General features: G+C 42.0%; 1 protein-coding gene across 1 annotated transcript in view; it reads right to left on the bottom strand.

Moving 5' to 3' along the window:
- smyd3 (SET and MYND domain containing 3) overlaps window positions 1–19,056 on the bottom strand; it is a 209,374-nt gene that overhangs the window by 100,994 nt on the left and 89,324 nt on the right. The gene's annotated exons all lie outside the window — the stretch shown is intronic.

The following is a 19,056-nucleotide window of genomic DNA, read 5'->3' as shown; positions in this document are numbered from 1 at the left end:
AGCTAACCTCCAGCAACATAGTATTCAAGATGAGCCAACCAGGTTCCCGGGACACCGGAATATTCCAATATAATTTTATTCCCACTGAGACAGGAAAAGCCTTGTCTGCACCGCTGGTTTGATTTGAAAACATGCTGCAGGCTAATGGACGGTTCGTGATGTCCTGCGTCTTGAAAACGCATTTCCGGAAGATAAACGAGAGAGAACACGGGTCTGTAATGCGGCTATCCAAGCATTCTCGCTTCTGTTTTAATCTGACCACAGGGCCACAGGGATACTCACGTCCCCCAGTTTTTAGCCTGATAAAGTATCCTCCTTCTTCCATTCTTGTCGATAGGCCTTCCTGTAGGTATTGTGCTTCATTTGAATGGATAAAAACCAGCTGCACTGGGCTTCTCTGCTTTCTCTAATGGAGCAGATACTTTCTGCATATGGTGGATACCATAAATATTGAATAGAGATTTTATGCTTTACTGTTATTTTACCCAGTCGCATGTCCTTACAGGCCGCTTTGGGGAGGATGACTTACAGTTTACATATTTTTATTTCAGCAAATGACCGGATCTAAATCAGGATGTCCATTGCATATCCATATGGGCATAACAGTAGGAGTTTTCTGCAACCGAGTTGATTATGAACATTTTGTTGAGTCGAATTCACGGAGTACGTCTGGTCCCCAGTATAGGTCCTGGAGAGGCACATGGATTTTTACATTTATCTATGAGTAATTTACTGCTTGTCTTGTCTGAAAGGTGGTTAGCCATTATTGGGATTTTAAAAATTACACTTCTTAAAGCAAAAAACCCCAATACGCTTCTATTTCGGCATATTACCGGTTTAGTTCATTAATAATGACTTCTTTAAAGGTCACTTTTCAGAACCTCTGTATTTCCAAAGGGAAATGTGAGAACGGGCATTTTTATTTTTTGGCTGAAGTTCTGGGATCCGGACTGTTAATAACATTGACGGCAGGAACCTCTCCTTGTCTATCACTATCAAACCACCACAAGGAGCACTTCTAGTGAGCAGGGTACCTGATTTGGCAAAAACCTTTACTTGCCAGCAGTCCTGGTCGAATACATAATAGTTTTGGATTTAAATACTTTTCTACGCTTTACAAAGCTCAGCTGCTGTACTGGAACATATAAAATACACTTGAAAAGTGCAAACCCCGCCTTCTGGTCCTTGTGGTCAGCTCAATTGCACAAGGAAAGATCAATGAAAAGTATTTGACCCAGGTCTGCTTGCCAGACAAGCAAACTAAGCTCTGGTCTGCAACTCCACAATTTGGCAAAAATACACATTGCCATAAGTTTGGGGAACCTTGGTAAGGCAGAATGACCTCCCAATAAAGTATTTCTAGTGACAACAACTTTCCTGACAGCCGTAACCACAAGAGTACATGAACTTAGAAAACCGACAAATCTTGACGACTGCCCGCAGTTATTATTAGGAACCACAAGGAAATCACTGGAGTAAATGCGTGGGAAAAACAAATCAGTTTAAATTTGCTTACCTTCCCTGACTTGTCCTCCTTTGTGATTTCAGCTTATATTGCTCACTGATATCATCTGATCACAGCACTACACAACCACAAACAAATAATAATACTAATACAAATTCTGTCAAAACTGTCTTTAAAACAGATGAGAGAAACTAGTCTGAGGTGTTAGCAGGGGCGTAGCTTGCAAAATTGTTCTTGTGTTTGTGTCCCGGAATGATGGCTGAGACACGCATATGCAAATAACTGCACACTGAGGACCGTGGTGTACTTTCCCTGATCAATTCTGATGGATGGCGGGTTTCAGAGCACATTGATCTACGCGTGAAAGCGAGTATTTGTTGTAAATGCGACAGCTGCTTTGATGGAATGAGGGAGGATCGAGTCGCAGTGTCATTTAGACTGGTTACTGCTGGACCCAAACGCTTATCAGAATTTTTTCTCTCCCCTGAGGGATGTGAGATCAGCATTTTCAAGGCCCTCCAAAGGCTACAAGTTTGTTGTGTTTGTAAAATGGCTGCTGGTTCAAAGAAAGGGCAGTAAAATGGCGTACTGCTTGAACAATATAAATTTTCAGTTTTCCACATTGTCTAATTTGACTTTATCATACTTGCCAATGCATGAGTAGTCTCATCTTTCAATGTATTCCTCTATAAATGGGCGGGTGCCTCAAAGGGCAAAAGTTACACACAGACTGTTAGTATATATGCACAGTACTGTTGATGTAACAATTATTGTTTCATGGCTAAATTATTGCACGTTTAACTACCTTTTTGAGCAAGGGTAAAATCACTGCATTGAAAATATCTGTTCATTAATTCCGTACCATGCCGGCATTCTTTTGACATGAGTTTCTAAAATATGTTTGTTTGTTTGTTTTGTATCAAACTAGGTATGTGGCTAATTCTGGGCAAGAGCTCATAGTTTAGTCAGGCTATCATTTGGATTTTATTTTGAGTCAAATGTTGATTGAATTCAGGCCAGAATACTAGATGGGTACGATATTCAGATGGATAACTTTAATGGTGCTCATGATTCTGAAAAGCATGAAAGAACATTGACAGGGAAGCACACAGCAAATACAAATGCACATATCCATTGTGGAAAAGTTAGCCTGAAAATACCACCAAAAATTATTTTGCAGGACAGTACAATGTGAGAGTGTTAAAATGTTGACAAGACAAAGAAAATGGCCCCATTAAAAGTTAAATGTAAGTTACACTGAGCTAATGATGTTGGCTGGGAGAAGGGTTTGGATGACATGCTGTGTCTTACACACTGTAGTGAAGAGTCTTCCTGCCTTATTAGGTCCTGTAGGGGTTCCATCAAGACGTGTGCGTGCGTGTATGAGTGTGTGTGTGCATGAGTGTGTGTGTGTGTGTGTGTGTGTGTGTGTGTGCACGCATGTGTGACTGCGTGTGTCTGCATACACTCATCACACTGGCATTCAATCAGACTATAATATGTGAAAAATGCAACTGAAATCACTGAAATACTGTATTACTAATGGGAAAAATGTGCTTTGAAGAGAACAAGGTCAGACCAGGTGCATCTTTTCTCCCTTTGCTCCCTTTCATTAAAATTTCACACAATTTTGCACTTTGTTCTTGACTGACTGGATCGGATTAAACACCCCCCACCACCAAACCACCACCCGAGCATTGTTCCTGCCATTTTCCTTAATTCCACTTCAACTTCCAAGCATTCCTACTCCCGTGCTTCAAGGTTACTGGCCACGTGGGGGTCACAGACATCACAAATGTCACTCCTGTCACTCTCAACTGTCACTGACAGACAGATGATTTTTTTCGTTGTTGTTTTTTCAACAATGCTTTCGAATTCAATTATTTCTTGAAAGGTCAATGCGTACGCACATGTCCTATAGTCACTTTTAGCAAGCTATCCATTTCCTATTAGTATAGAAACCAACGCACTGCGTGTGATAAATCTGGAAGGTAGGACAATAATGGGTATCTGTGAATTTACAACAAACAGAATTCTAAAAATGACATTGTTACCACGGAACAAATGATGTGCACCCACAATCTGAGGATATGATGCCAAACTCAATAATAAGGTTGTTTATTTGCCAAGTATATACTCTTATCCAGAAATTAACTTAATGTATGCATTTATATACTGTAGCAGGATACTTGTAGCAAAGCCAGATTAAATACCTTGATCAAAGGAACATCAGCAGTGTTCATGCTGGGATGAAGAACAGCAACATCTGAATGTCAACTCGAGTTCCTCAGCTACCACAGTGCTGTCCATAACACATTTTGTCTGGATGGATAATAAAGTGTACCAACCAATTAATTTAAAGCACTAATAGCCAGAGAACACATTTAGACAACCAGCCCACATGTGTAATATAGGAGAGTGCATTATTCTACCCCCAGGAGAAAAAATAATTCCAAAGAATGCTGACTGACAAATCCAGTCCCCAGTTTGCTTTTTTAACAGTCCAAGATAACTACTACTGTCTCCAGAAAGAGAGATGTTTTGAGCCCCTGAGTTTGACTAAACATGATCAATTCTCATTCCTGCCCAGAGCCATCAAGCTTTTTTATAAGTGAAACATTTTAAAGGAAAGTGTATTTCACACTAATGTTATTTGCCAATTTTGTAGAATGCATACATCTTATCTAGGTGTTCCTCACCGGGTAAAGAAAACATCACAATTCATATCTTCTATGCCATGATGTTTCTTATAATAAACTTGAGCTTATAAGCAAATCCACTTTGAATCCTTTATCAATGTCCAAACCAGTGCCTCCTTAAGGACAGTATGAATAATGGCATTCCACCACATATAGAAAAACAGCTTGGATACGCAGATACACTCCAAGGGGACCCCCTCAGCCACTTATTTACATTTCTAATGTTAAAGGAGGTGCACCACTCCAGGAGGTGGAAGTACTTAACATACGAACTGGGTATGTTCGTAGGTCAGGGTTCTGTGAGTGTACACTAATTTATCAACACGTTTAATCACTAAGTCTGCAATTCTGATTCAGCTCAGGCGTACACACACACACACACAGAGACACACAGACACACAGACACACTTAAACTTTTATTTTTCATTAGATCAGAATACATTCAAATGTAAACAAATTGGTAGGCTCAAGGCATGGCTAGCATTACCACAGAATACATGCAATTTAATAACGCCGAGCTGAAGAATGCTAATTCAGTTAGCCCCTGGGGGACTCGCATACAATACGTAGAGTGCCAATCACTAAGGGCTGAGAGATGGCAGTTAGGGTCCTTCTCCTTATGAATAGAAGTGTGTGTGTGAGTGTGAGTGTGAGTGTGAGTGTGTGTGTGCGTGTGTGCATGTGCATGTGCGCCAGTGCGTGTGTGTGCGTGTGCGTGGGCGTGTGCAATATATATTTTCAATCAAATGAAAATCAGGAATATGTTCTTCTTTTATGGAAATAGTGGTGTTGGTGAGTCATTGTCGGTGAGTGAAATGAGTGAAATGAGTAGAATTATTTACCATTTTTTTACCATCTTTGTAGTTAATTTTCTCTAAACCTGGATAGGACTTATTTTCTTGTTATAAGTTTTAGGGGTGGGTACAGCATCACAAATCTCATTGTTAGATTCTGAAATTTCATCATTTTTCTTCATAAAAAATCTGAAATTCCCAAAAAAATGACTGGAGATAAAAAACATGGCTCAAAACAACATCTGAATCTGAAAGAATTACAACGATATCTTACTTGGTTCAGATTATAGACTGATACAAAAATCTTCAAATTTGTAATTTCCAACATGTTGAATAAAATATAGAAATGAGGTCATTTACATATTTGGTCAGAATTTATCTTTTAAAGTCCATACCTCATGATAATTGAAGTATGTACCTCTGAAATGATCTGGAAGACGAAAGAAATGTTTTAGGTGGAATATAACCTTAAAGACAAGTCACATACTTTTGCTTTTTTTTTCTCCCACCCACATGCCGGGCATCAGCAACACACGCCTCGGGCTTCTGCTCCCCCTCTCCCGAGACATCACACGGATCGAAGAACGGCATGTTTCTACTGCCCGGTTCACCCGCTTTTACCCCTCTTCTACCCCCCTCCACACACTCCATCCTCTGCACTGACCCAATAGATGACTGACATCAACATTGGCCAGCTACGGCCAGAGGGCCTGAGCGTGGGTGATTTCACGTCACTCGGGGCAACATGGCTCAGGCAGTAAGAGCAGTCGTATGGCAGTCGGAGGGTTGCCAGTTCGATCCCCCGCCAGGGCTGTGTCGAAGTGTCTCTGAGCAAGACACCTAACCCCTAAATGCTCCTGACGAGCTGGTCGGTGCCTTGCATGGCAGCCAATCGCCGTTGGTGTGAGAGTGTGTATGAATGGGTGAATGAGAAGCATCAATTGTACAGTGCTTTGGATAAAAGCGCTATATAAATGCCAACCATTTACCATTTACCATTAAACATTTCCTCCTCCCCCCTTTCTAAAATGAATTCACTATTTCTATGATTTCACAATTTCACCGTGCTATGACCTTTCATTTAGAACATTATGCGTGCAGCTTCGGATTCCTGGCTGAAAGCCGTTGTCCAGCTACTTAAACTCCAAGGGTATTAACGTGTAGTCGGATGTCTGGGACTTGAACCTAACTAACAGATGAGGTTGAACCAAAGGTTAATCCAAGGATTGATTTTTCTCTAATGCCTTCATTTTTAAAATATTTATTTTCGGAAGAAATGTACAGGCCAAACTGAGGGTACACATTAAGGGCCTTGTAATATTCCTTGAGGTTTTTCCCAGGCATGAACAAAAGCATGTAATATTTTGATTAAAAGGCGCATATTTGAGTTTGTTCAGAGCAAAGAGTATCTGGAGGGCTCACAGATAATGCTGTTATTGCAATATTCAGTGGTACGGAACACCTTTGCTCAGGGACACAAATTTCATACTTTTATTTCTGTGACTAAAATATGACTACATTTTTACAGAGGAATTGCAAAAAGGTTGGTGAAATAAGTTGAGGATAAAACTGAAAATCTGAAGATCTGTTGATCAAGAATACATTGGAAAAAAAAATTGAATTAGCAAATTAAGTCCTTTTAACAGAGTGATATTTTCCAGTGACTATCAAACACTTTAAATGAGATCAAAAGTACAAGCATCATGCAAAATAACAATGAAAAAAATTAATCCAACAACAATAAAATCGCTGAAAACCAGCAACTGAATGCAGCGATCACGTCTCGTTGTCTTCCTATCACTTATTGGGGAGGAATAATTGAAGGTCTTAATTCTGCAAGTGACATCTCTTCACACCACACTAATTAAGCAAATTAGTGCCTTTGTTCAAGGGGAGATTGCAAGTCGTTTATTTGACAGCTCAATTTTGAGAAGCAAAAGGGAGGAAAAAAAACAAAACAATTTTGCCATTTGTACAGCCAAAACTATACCTCCCACTACACAATGTCCCCGGAGAAAATAATCATTTTAAATGATCAACCGCACTGAACAGAGTCATTTTCTAAAATGCACGGTCTTGCCCGTCCTCTCAGAAAGCAAGCCACATCTCAGCAAGTCTGGCCATCTGGACAGTCCAACAACCTTATTAGTGAAGGCCAATTTTGTTCTTTGACCTCAGAAAGCTGATATGTAAAAATACATCTCTAATTAGGACATTAATTATTCCACGAAAGGCTGTCAAAGCCAAATGCCAGCTGAGCTTCACAGACATTGGCCTAATTTAGAATTTGTACTTTCTTATACCCACTTAGAAAGTACTCAGTATTTTGAAACAGCTGAAAGGACCTGCATTTCATTACACTGGTAGTTGAGACAGGATTTACTGTTGCACTGTTGAATTGAACGCATCATTCGGTGCATATCTATATTCTATATTATATACAAATAAATAAAGAGCATGAGGGAATTAATTATTAACGGCAGGAATGATTGTTTACCTTTCGAAGGGTTGCGTTTAGTTTGCAGGCAGCAGGAAACACGGAACAGAGAACGAGAAGATACTGTTTGGTTCACAGGGTCAGGAAAAAAGTGCTGCTGCACCTATCGGATCCTAAAAACATTAAAGCGGAGCCATCTCGTTATGTTGGATTTGCTCTGATCATGAGCATGTACAAAACCTTTTAGCACAAAACTAACAGCCAATGATTGGCGCAAAACAAATACCATGAACAATCATTAGTTATGTTATTGGTTTTGCGTGGGCTGAAAGGTTTTTGATGTGCTAAAGGTCTTTGTAAATCAGGCCCAGTGTTTTGTTGTAACATTACGCACAGTGCGTCTGTGCTGGGCCAATCGCAATGACCTTAGCCTTTAATTCAGACCAATGGACTGAACTTGGAGAAGTGAAGGGAATTGTCGCAACTGCAATGGCTGTTCATAAGGTCACAGGTCAGAAAATTCATTCCAATTCTCATACGGTCAGGTGACCTAGCGGACATAAGTCAAGGAATGAAGCCTCGAAAAGGCCACTGCAGTGGGCCCCGTTGTGTTTCCCTTTTAAGACTCTGTTTATAAATATTGTACATAGTGCAGGGGTATTGTTACAATATAGAGGTATTGTAACTTTTGTTATGTCTCATTTTGGAGAAAAGCGTTTACAGGGCACATCATTATTCAGCTGTCAGGGAAAATGGAGTTTGTCCGACGGCAAATGGTACTAGCTTCATTTCAAATGATGTCTACACATACAACTGAGGAATTGTGATAAAATGTTTTAATGGTTTAATGTTTCTTTGTTTGTCACAAAAGTGCAGACTGAAGAAAATGTTTTTGCACCCAATGGACAAAATATTGTTTAATTCCTCTATGAGTTCGTCTGAACATCTTTCTGTGATGTGTTGTGACAGATTTAGGATGTCCTAAAATCACCCGTGACTGTGAGAACCGTCTCTGTGCTCAACTAATCAGAAATACACAACAGCACATGCTCTACTTCCAAAGATTCTCTCAACTGTTTCCACAGGGTTTATAGAAACAGAGTTTCTAAACACTGTTTCTATCAACCCTGACAGCTTATGTTCCTACCATCCTCTTTGCTTCCTAACAGGTTCCTTATAGGTAAACAGCATATGAATATTCTTACAGAGGGCTGCCCAAGAACAGAACAGAAACTGCCAGTGGTCTTCTCCCACATCCTTTCATGAATATTCAAAAAGGGGCAAACTACTGGAAGATTTCAGGTCCACTGGTACAGAGGCAGAACATGCAAAGCCAAGAACACAATGTTTTGGGCTGCTGGTGGCTCATAAAGGCTACATTATAGTGAATGGATGGGCCCCATGGTCCATTATGGAATCCTCACTATGTCAGCGCTGACTGTGGTTAGCTGCCCCACAGGGCTACGCATAATGAATGGTAGCGTTGCCCAAGAGGGCTTCAGTTGGCCAGGCCCTGGTTCTCATAGCGCTCTAGCAACTCTCATTGGTCAATTGGGTGCATTCTATCTGCTTGTTAAGGCCGCATAAAAACAGTCTTGGACGTGGTGGCTATAGTGTGAAAAAAACAAATGGTGATATCATGTGTGGGTGTCTGCATTCTCCTGCATCTAGAGCAGGGATTGCAGCATGACAATAGATGTAGTCCAGGGGTGCACAACAAGGGCCGATCCGTTTCAGGATTTTGTGCCAACTTCTGGCCTTAATTATTTCATTGGCTCAATCGTATCTTATCGGACAGGTGTAAGATAGACTGCAAGTGTATCCTAATGATTTTACTGTGCTCAAGTACATGCTTGAAACAGGGCAATTTATAGAGCTGTCAGCAAATGAAAAACAAGGCAACTGGTTCAAACAAATACCAGTACGTAGACTCGCCCCGGAGGACCGGAGTTGTGGACCAATGATGTAGTCAATTTCATTTGGCATTCATAAGAGGAAAGAAAACTGGGGGAAAGCACTATTCAAGAGTTGACCATCTTGTTACCATATCGAATGTGTGGTATTACTACACCAAGACGATAGGGCCTGTTAGTATAACAGTTGTGGCTGTTTCTATTCTCCTATTAGTGATTCGTTTTTTAGTTTTCCTGCGGCTTCAAGAACACCTGACAGCTTGCTAATGCATTTTTTTCCAACCACAGTTGAAAAAGCTCCTTGAGAGAAAGCTCTATGAATTTGTACAGCATTTCCACCTTCCCCTGAACCTCAGGAGCAGAAACACGCAGCTCTGCCACAAGGAAACAATGCACCCTGCAGTCTGGCCCTTCAGAGGAGTTTACAACAAGAGCAAACTGAGACTAACTGCTCCCAGCCAGTAATAAACAAAGACCTTCCCTGCCATTCTGAAGAACAAGGCTATTTAGGCCTGTCCGTCAAACCAGAGGATTCGCCCAGGGTGGGAGAGCTGAATCACCACATTCAGGCATCAACCACACACACAAACGTACACACGCATGCAGGCATGCAAGCATGGACATACAGTGTAGTCCGTACAGTATTTGGACAGTAGTATAATTTGGGTTATTTTGGCTCAGTACTGCAGCACATTGGATTTGATGCACATTTATATCCACCTCAGGTAATCGGTGTAGGAATTGCATCCTGTTGTAGTCACTCCATTTTAGGGGACCGAAAGTAATTGGACATTTGGATTCTCAGCTGCTTCTGATTACTCTGTGTATTAAAGGGCTTCCTTAATGCAGGTATAAGGAAGCAGCCAGTAGTATATAGTTTTGATTGTAGGCTTTTGATTGCTTTTGGAGTCTGTTATTGGCGTTTGTGAACAAGAGGACCAGAGTTGTGCCAATGACAGTCAAGATAGAAGGAGCTTAAATTAGAAGGATTCAGGATTCAGGTGGGTGAGAAAGTGAGGCCTGTGTGTTGAAGAAGTGCATGATGGAGGATAGAGGAACTGTCAAAGAATGCACTCTCACACTCTCACACATCCACCCCCACATACGGTCACGTGCGCCCTCATACGCATGAGCACACACACACACACACACACACACACACACACACACACACACACACACACACACACACACACACACACACACACACACACACACACACACACACACACACACACACACACACACACGCCGACGACGACGACTCCCTTCAGATCCCGCACCACCGCCACTGCGGGTTCGCGCGCACGTGTTATAATGTCCCGTGATTTAAAGCCCTCTGTTTGTTCCCTTGGTGATAAACTGCTGCCTCGAGCCATGAAAATTACCCTCATCCATCTCGCACTCCGACGGCGCATCACGCCGCCGCAAAAACGCCTCTCCGCAAAATGACCGGCCCTGTATTGATATCGCATACAGATTCCGTTCACTTCTTCATTTAATCCCAAGTAATTAACACTCCAGCCCTAACCGACGGGAAACATGACAGGGCTGTCGGTGCGAGAACGCCGTCGCAATGCAGACCTGAACCAAACAATTAAAGAGGGATTACGGGGCCCCTCGGATACATGCGAACGTCAGCGCAAGGTTACACAATCGCTTAAACAAGTATAGATGAAGGTAATTAAACTGTAGCTCGAATCACCTCCGCGGAGAAAGGGGAGAGGCCGAAGATCAAAAATACAGCTGGGTTACCGTAAAATGAAAGCGTGCGGCCGATATATCTATCAGTGCTGCAAAGCCCCTCATTACCGGTTAAAAACGAAACGGGACTGATTGCCTTTGTTTTCAGGTTTTCTTCGGCTTTTAAACGACTGGAGGGTTTGGTGCACATTCCAGTCACACTGCTTACGCTGCAGTCCCGGAGGAAGGTTAGCGAGGCAGGCGAGCTTTGTTTAGCGGCTGCGGTGCGCTAGCAGAGGGTAAGCACCCGGCATCTGGGGTGTTACGCCGGTATAAATAATTCAGGGTAATGGTCTCAGGATCAGAACGACACCGGCTGCTGCTTCAGCGATGGGGAATATTAAATAGTCCATAATTACTGCGTCAAAACGCGGAAGGGAGGGAGACGCATTCTTTTTATTTCGTCGTCTGAGCTAACAAAACCGCCGTCTGCAATTTGGCCTGTTAGACCTCTTGCTGGAGACTAAGTGTACAGCGCATCCAAGAGTAGCCCCAAAAATGGATTAACTGGCTACATGACTGCCAGGATGATGTAGGCCGAAGGCAGCATGGTACTCCTCACACCAGAAACTGGTAATTTGGGTGTCTGTAGTGAGTCTGTTTCAGTTGCACAGAACCTTCCAGTGCAGCGACTGCCGGTTGACTGAAGGGGATCATCAACTCTGGCCCTCAAATCCAAATCCAGTCCTGATTTTCTTTTCTCCTGGGTAATTTGTGCTACCGATTTGTGCTACAGGTAATTTGTCACACCTGACCTGGTAAAGGGAAGGAGGAAAACCAGCAGTTCGGACCTCCAGGACCATCCCTCAGAGATCTGTGCTGTACAGTGTGCAGCATTGGTCTCTAACCCTGGCCCTGGAGAGCTACTGGGTCTGCTGGTTTTTCTTATGACCTTAAATTCAGCCTGTTGAGACCCAGGTAACCAAGTGAGGTGAGTTAAGTGTGTAAACAACTGCCCTAATGACTTAAGTGCAGAGTAACAAGGAAAACCAGTAGCTCTCCAGGACCAGGGTTGGAGACCACTGGTGTTCAGTGAACAGCAGGGATCAGCAACTTGGTAAAGTAACAGGATTCATACAAGGTAGGGGATCCCTTGTGTACGTTGACTCTGAACCACGTAATGAAGGAGGCCTTGTTGTTTTTATTTTAAAAATTAAAAAAAGCACGCTGACGTCATATATGGACCTACATTAGAGTGAGTAAACTTACTCATCAGAAACAGACAAGTTTGCTTCAAGGAATTCAAGACAACGTAAGCAAAAAATCTTGCCAGTGACTATCGAGAATGTTTTTGTTTTGCCCCACCTCAAGCTGGCATTAAATGTATGCTTAGCACAGCACAAAATATATTGTGGTCTTACGTTAAGGTTAAGCACCACTGCAAACACACACACACACACACACACACAACAACCCACACGCTCACTTAAACTTTTATTTTTCATTCCATCAGAATAAATTCACATCTAAACAAATTGGCAGGCAGTAGACATGGCACACAACAGAAAAATGGGGGATGCCCACACACAACCCCAGGAAATGGTAATGCACAAATAACCATACACACACCACTGAGCATGTCATTTGTCACCATCTGCCAGTCCCCCACCCAAATAATAAACCCTGGCACACCATGACGGAATCACTGGCTCGAGCTCCCCATCCAGCTCTGACAGCGCGCAGAGGGAGAGGGGGAGAAATGGAGTGGAGAAAAGACGACAGCAAACGAAGGAGTCACGGAAAGAGAGAGAATGAGATGGAGTAAAGCAGAGAGGGAAAGACTTGATATAATGGCGATAGTTTTTGTGTGAATTCACCGTCTACATGAACCTACAGTACCGTACATCCACCAATGGCTAGCATGTTAGCATCAGTTTGGACACTGATGTCAAATGCTTGGCATCTGTGCTAACTATCTATACTAGTGCATGTGCAGTATGACCATGAAGGCAGTATAAATATAAAAAAATAAAAAATAAAAATTAAGAAAAGTTTAATTGGAGGCATATTATTAAGTTCATTGGACACAATGTATTAAAATATACTAAAATGATAGTTACATAATCTTTGAAGTTACATTAACTACTACTTTAAGAATATACAGTGAAATACTGAATTTCAATGATATCCACTGTTCCTATACGTATTATAAGATGTGACCACATGATCCTCTCCAGGGAATACATATTAGGCCGGAATTCGGAGGCCTATTTAATGACTACAGAAAACCACTGGAGGATGCGTTTCAGGCTGTCTCTGTTAAAACGTACTTAGTTTTGTAAGCACTGAATAATATATTAAAGGTATTCTCGAGGATGTAAATAAGCCTATCGGATGGGCTATGGCATGGTCGTTGTGTATTAATAAGGCAAGTAGGCTTGAAGGTACAGTGAGGGAACGGTTTTGGCTTCTGGATTTCAGTTACCATGCTGGCTGGCTTCTGCAGAATGAAAGCCAGCAGATATAGCATTTGGATGAGAGACCATCTAGGAAAGTTAAGTTTCAAAGAGTACAAGGTTCTGTCAGCCATATATGGCTATGTAAGGTGTTTATCATTCCATTGTGTTGTGCTGTTTAAAAACAGTTTTCGATATAAATAAAATCAATTGTCAGACTAATGAAGTAGGCCCCAGTCATTATCTTTTTTTTTTGTACTCTTAGCACTTGAAATTGTACTTCCCTCCAGGGTCTTTCAGCGCACTTGATCCTGGTGATGGGTATACACTTTGCACTTTGTTGTACGTCGCTCTGGATAAGAACGTTTGCCAAATGTAATGTTCTAGACAAGATGCTCCCCTGCTTAAAATATTACACACTGGCAGTGCTATTCACACTCCTCAATGTTGATGAGACACGTCACCCACTAATATTAAATAACAAGGAGCTTTGTTTGTTTGGATTTATTTAGCATATTTCCTCAAAAGGCAGCTGGAACGGTTCTCAAAGTAACAAGTCCAGAAGAACATGTCTGGTCGGAGGTGCCTGTTATTAAACACCACTCGGAAAACAGTATTGGCTCCAATGGATATCTCACACAGTCAATTTACCTAGGAAATGTATAAAAAAAAAAAGGAAAAAAAAAAGAATGACCAAAATGTCATGTACTAAGATTTGGCTTTCATTCAAGACAAAAGCTGTCAGCACGATGGGGTCGTTGCTTGGCAACAGACGTTAAACGAGAATTCGCCTCTGTCACCTGGCAGACTACCGGTTCAACATCAAAGGAGTTTTCCCGCGACTTTGCAGCCGGCTTCCTTCGTCTTTGTTATTCTCCTGTCCGTTTTCCCCGACGAAGCCAGCTGAGGCATGTGAAGGCACCTCACCGAGACAAGCGTCTAGCATGAAAATATTTACATTCAATTTTCATACCCAGAGAACAGAAGTGAGAAAGAATTCATGCCCCGGGCTCCTGGTAATGCTGGTATTTTTGTGGAAATCATTCAATCAATCAATCTTTCGTGTAGCGCCATTCATGGTCAGTTATCTCACAGTGCAAACTTTCCAAGATGAGGCAAAATAAATAAATAAATTTGAGACATTTCAGCCAATGTTGGTAGAACTAGCAAATAATTATTCCCCAACCCCTTTAAAAGCAATTGAGCAGAACTCCCAGAATGCATTCCATGTTTCTCTTGTGAATCCCACCTTGTGCTCCTCTGGGAGTTGGGGGTAGCCTGTTGGGGTTTTATTAAAAACCATCAGTCTGGCTATAGGCTGAGGGACAGCATTGTTTTACGGTCGCAGGTTTGGACAGAGGGATTGAGAGGACTTTACCGGGGCACGAGCAGCTCGGCCATTAAAAACAGAAATCTATCCTTCCGTCACTAAGCAAAACGATGAATCAATTATATCAGGTAGACACGTCAAGTCTGGCATCCATCCATCCAGCCGTTACCTAACCCGCTTATTCCCGGTCAGGGTCAGAGGGGGTTGCGGGAGGCTATCCCAGCGTGCATTGGACAATAGGCGGGAATACACACGGGACAGGCCGCTAATCCATCGCAGGGCGAACAGACCGCACACTCGTACCTAGGGGCAATTTCGACGCTCCAATTAAGTCTGGCGTGTAAATGCGATTCTGAAAGACATCCGCCTCTCATGTATATATAATACGCGGCAAGAAAAGGCTACTAGAGTTTCCATCCAACTGCTCTGAATTTGAATTTGTGTATAAGGAAACCTCAGTGGAAATGCCTGAAATTCAGAAAAATAGAGATATTGCAAACAAGAAAAAAATAAATAAATAAAAACGCTTGGCAGAGGTAGAAAAGTTGGCGAATCGATAGAGAGAAAATGTGAAAAAGGGTGATAGAAAACGTTGGAAAATGATTTTTTAAATAAAGGTTGACGTGAAGGGGACTTAAGTCACATGTTTCAACTCCAGAAAGCCGATCTGGGCAGCTGGCCCAGAGACCCTTGCCCAGATCTCTGGCTGGCCCCAATAAGAAGTCTTTTGATTATGTAATCTTGTGGTGGCCTCTTCAGAACATTCGCAAAATAGTAGTAGACAGTAACACTGACTGCTTTGCATGTTCTTTTGCCGACTTTTCAGAAATTCACTGAACATTTGTAAAACATTTGGATGAAAATTTTGGAAGTGCCACCAGATGACAATGGCCATAAGCCTGCAGAGGTGGGACAGTCACTGTCAATCAGCCAGGGATAGGGCAGGGTTCAAGCAGGGTTCCCCTGGTTACTGCAGCATTGACTGCTATGCTAATAGCCTGACTGAGCACAGCAGGTTGCCAGTTGTCATAATTACATTACATGACATTACAGGCATTTTGCAGACCCTCACAGAGTCACGTACAAAAAAGTTCTAGAAGACCCTAGAATGAAGTACAGTTCCAAGTACTAGTAGTGACCACAAAGATAAAAACTTTGACCTTGTAGATGCACCCCTTCTTCAATGTGTGCTCGCTATCCTGTAGTACTGTGCAGCCTGGATGCTACTCATTTTCTAATTTTGGGTTGAACAATTGTGGGTTGAAAAAACACACACTCCACATACAGCTAGCTCAAATTAATGCACTGTACACAACGACAGAGCATGCCATTCAATGCACAGAGAATCAGTTCTGTGTTTGCCAGTTGCTGTATTCATAAACCGTATAGACAAGTTTATTTAGCCTTCACAGGTACAAATCTGTGTTGGCACTAAACCATTAACACCTTTTTCTATTGCTTGAAAAGATTTTTTTACAGCAGGTTTCCTTTAAGGATAAGATTTTAGAGCGGATCAGAGAAGGTGAGTTCACAGTATTTACTCAACTGACCCAAGATAATAGGGATTACAGATGTGTCATGTGCAAGATTATGCTGCAGAGGAACTGCCACTCTGAGAAGTCCACTTCACAGGGAGGCTAACGCATACGAATGCAACGTATATAAGCGTGTGCGTGCACACACACACAAACACACACAAATACTTTAAACACTGTTGCACACACACACACACACACACACACACACACACAAATACTTTAAACACTACTGCAAAAAGACGTGCATACGCACACACAGATGCTTTAAACACCTATACACAAAGGCATGCACACACACACACGCACTCTCACAAACACACTCTCTCTCTCACACACACACACACACACACGCAGCTGAACGCAAGCACACCCATGTATACACACACTCACAGACACAGACACAGACACAGACACAGACACACAGACACACACACACACACACACACACACACACACACACACACACACACACACACACACACACACACACACACACACACACACACACACACCTTATGGAGAGGTCTTATCAGATGACCTGCATTCCTGTGTGTTCATCACACATAGACCCCTCTGACCCTGACCTTCCCATATATAAGCCCCAGGGATCCAACACTCCAGATCCCTGTGGAAGCAGGAAATTCTCCACTTAAAGTCTTACATGCGTCTGCCTCTGGGGTTTGGTACAGGATTCTTCCATTTTCTGTGAAAACTCATTTCTCCGAAAGGGCATTTTCGAGCTCAAAGTTTATGGATAAACAACATTTTTTGTATTTCTTTTTTTCTATTTTTTTTTATTTATAATTAATCGGTTAAACTGAAGTTAAATTGCAATGAGTGTATGAGGTTGCTATAAAAACAGTGAACGTAACTAGGGTCCCAAAAATAAAAATCACAGAATTACAAAAACACAACTGAAAATATTGTGTGAACACAGCCGTTTAAACCAGTAATCACACATTTACAGTAAAAACAACAGCTTCACTTTTTAAATCTGGTGAATAAAATTGCAGCCCATTAAAAAGCCACAAAATGAAGAAAAAAAAATATATATACTTGTGTGACTCGAAGTGATGACGAATGACTACAAGAAACACTGGTACACCAAAAACATTATTTGCAGAAATTCACACAGCATTTCTTAAAGAAAGGGTTTAGTGAAAAGCCTAAATCTTTTACCTCTCACAAGATCTTCTCAAATGTATTACCCACAGGACACGACAGCATTGCTCCAAAAATGTGCGCAGCCCCGCTTCTACTTTTTGCTACATAAAGCACCGTAAATGAGCAAACTCCCCAAAGAAACATCGAGGCAGAGACGTTTCCCTGGCTTCTCAGTTGAAGCATCACTGACATCTCCATTGGGAGAGAATCTTGCTGCGTCTCCAGCAACATAATTAGACTTTCTGTGGTTCATTGAACTTTTTCAGCGAAGTAGAAATCTTCAAACTATCGCTGTGCAACTCGGAGCTTAACACAACACACCTCAGCTTGTTGCGACTACTAGACCAGGGAGGCACGACTCTGGTGTTGGTTTTGTTCCGACCAATTACCTTAGTTTTAGCTTGCTGACAGCTTTATGCTGGTTCACTTTAGTACTTGAGCACAGTAAAATCTTTAGGATACACCTGCACTGTGTGGCTGTGGCTGGTGCTTATACAAATGTCCGATGAAGATATGGTAGAATTACAAAAAAAAATGGAAATGGATCAGCCCTTGTTGTGCACCCCTGTACTAGACCAAGATACATTTTCCAGTTATTTAGCTTTAAAAAAAAAAAAAAAAATGCTTTATTCGGTAGACCTGTACACCAAATAAACCTGTATAATGCAAATATCTAATCAACCAATCATGTGACAGCAACTCAATACATAAAAGCATGCAGACATGGTCAAGAGCTTCAGTTGTTGTTCAGACCAAACACGTGGTCTAAGTGACCATGGAATCATTGTTGGTGTCAGATGGGGTGGTTTGCATATCTCAGAAACTGCTTTACAGAGAACGGTGTGAAAAACAAAAAACATCCATTGAGTGGCAGTTCTGTGGGCAAAAACGCCTTGCAATGACAGATGTCAGAGGAGAATGGCGAGACCGGTTCAAGCTGACAGGTAGGCGACAGGAACACAAATAACCACACATTACAATAGCATGCAGAGGAGCATCTCTGAACACGCGTCAAAACTTGAAGTGAGCAGGCTACAGCAGCACAAGACCAATACTAAAATAGAGAATAAATTGGTCACTGTGTGTATGTTTTCTTTAGAGAAAAAGATTACTCTTTGTAACTCTTACAGTATTTATTCATGCTGGTCTGAAAGCCGTTTAAACACTGCTGAAATAATTCATATAGCCTTATATTAGACAGCATATTAGACTGAAAATGCGTAACAGGGCCAAAGAGAAAAATGTAAAAGAAAAGGCAAAACGGAACATGTCGTGACATTTAGTTTGAAGTGTAAAACAAAGATTGTGCAGACAGGTTTCTAGTACTGGCTCCTGTCACCCCCACAAGGGACAGCATCGTCAGGGCCTGAATATCGCTCCTAACCACGAGCAGATATCGGCTGAACGCACGCAGTCATCCGTCTCCGAGCTGGTGAGGGAACAATGCCCTCACACGCAGGACACATGTGCACTCATGAGCAGACACGCGTGTGCTCCTGTCTCTTCGCACACGTCGCCTGGCATGTATGCAATTAAGCACGGATCGAGCAGGGCGGTGAGAAGGTGGAGAGGTCAGG

This window comes from Conger conger, chromosome 1 (genome assembly GCF_963514075.1).
Source record: "Conger conger chromosome 1, fConCon1.1, whole genome shotgun sequence".
NCBI classification, from domain to species: Eukaryota; Metazoa; Chordata; class Actinopteri; order Anguilliformes; family Congridae; genus Conger; species Conger conger.
This window is presented reverse-complemented; position numbering and strand designations above follow the sequence as displayed.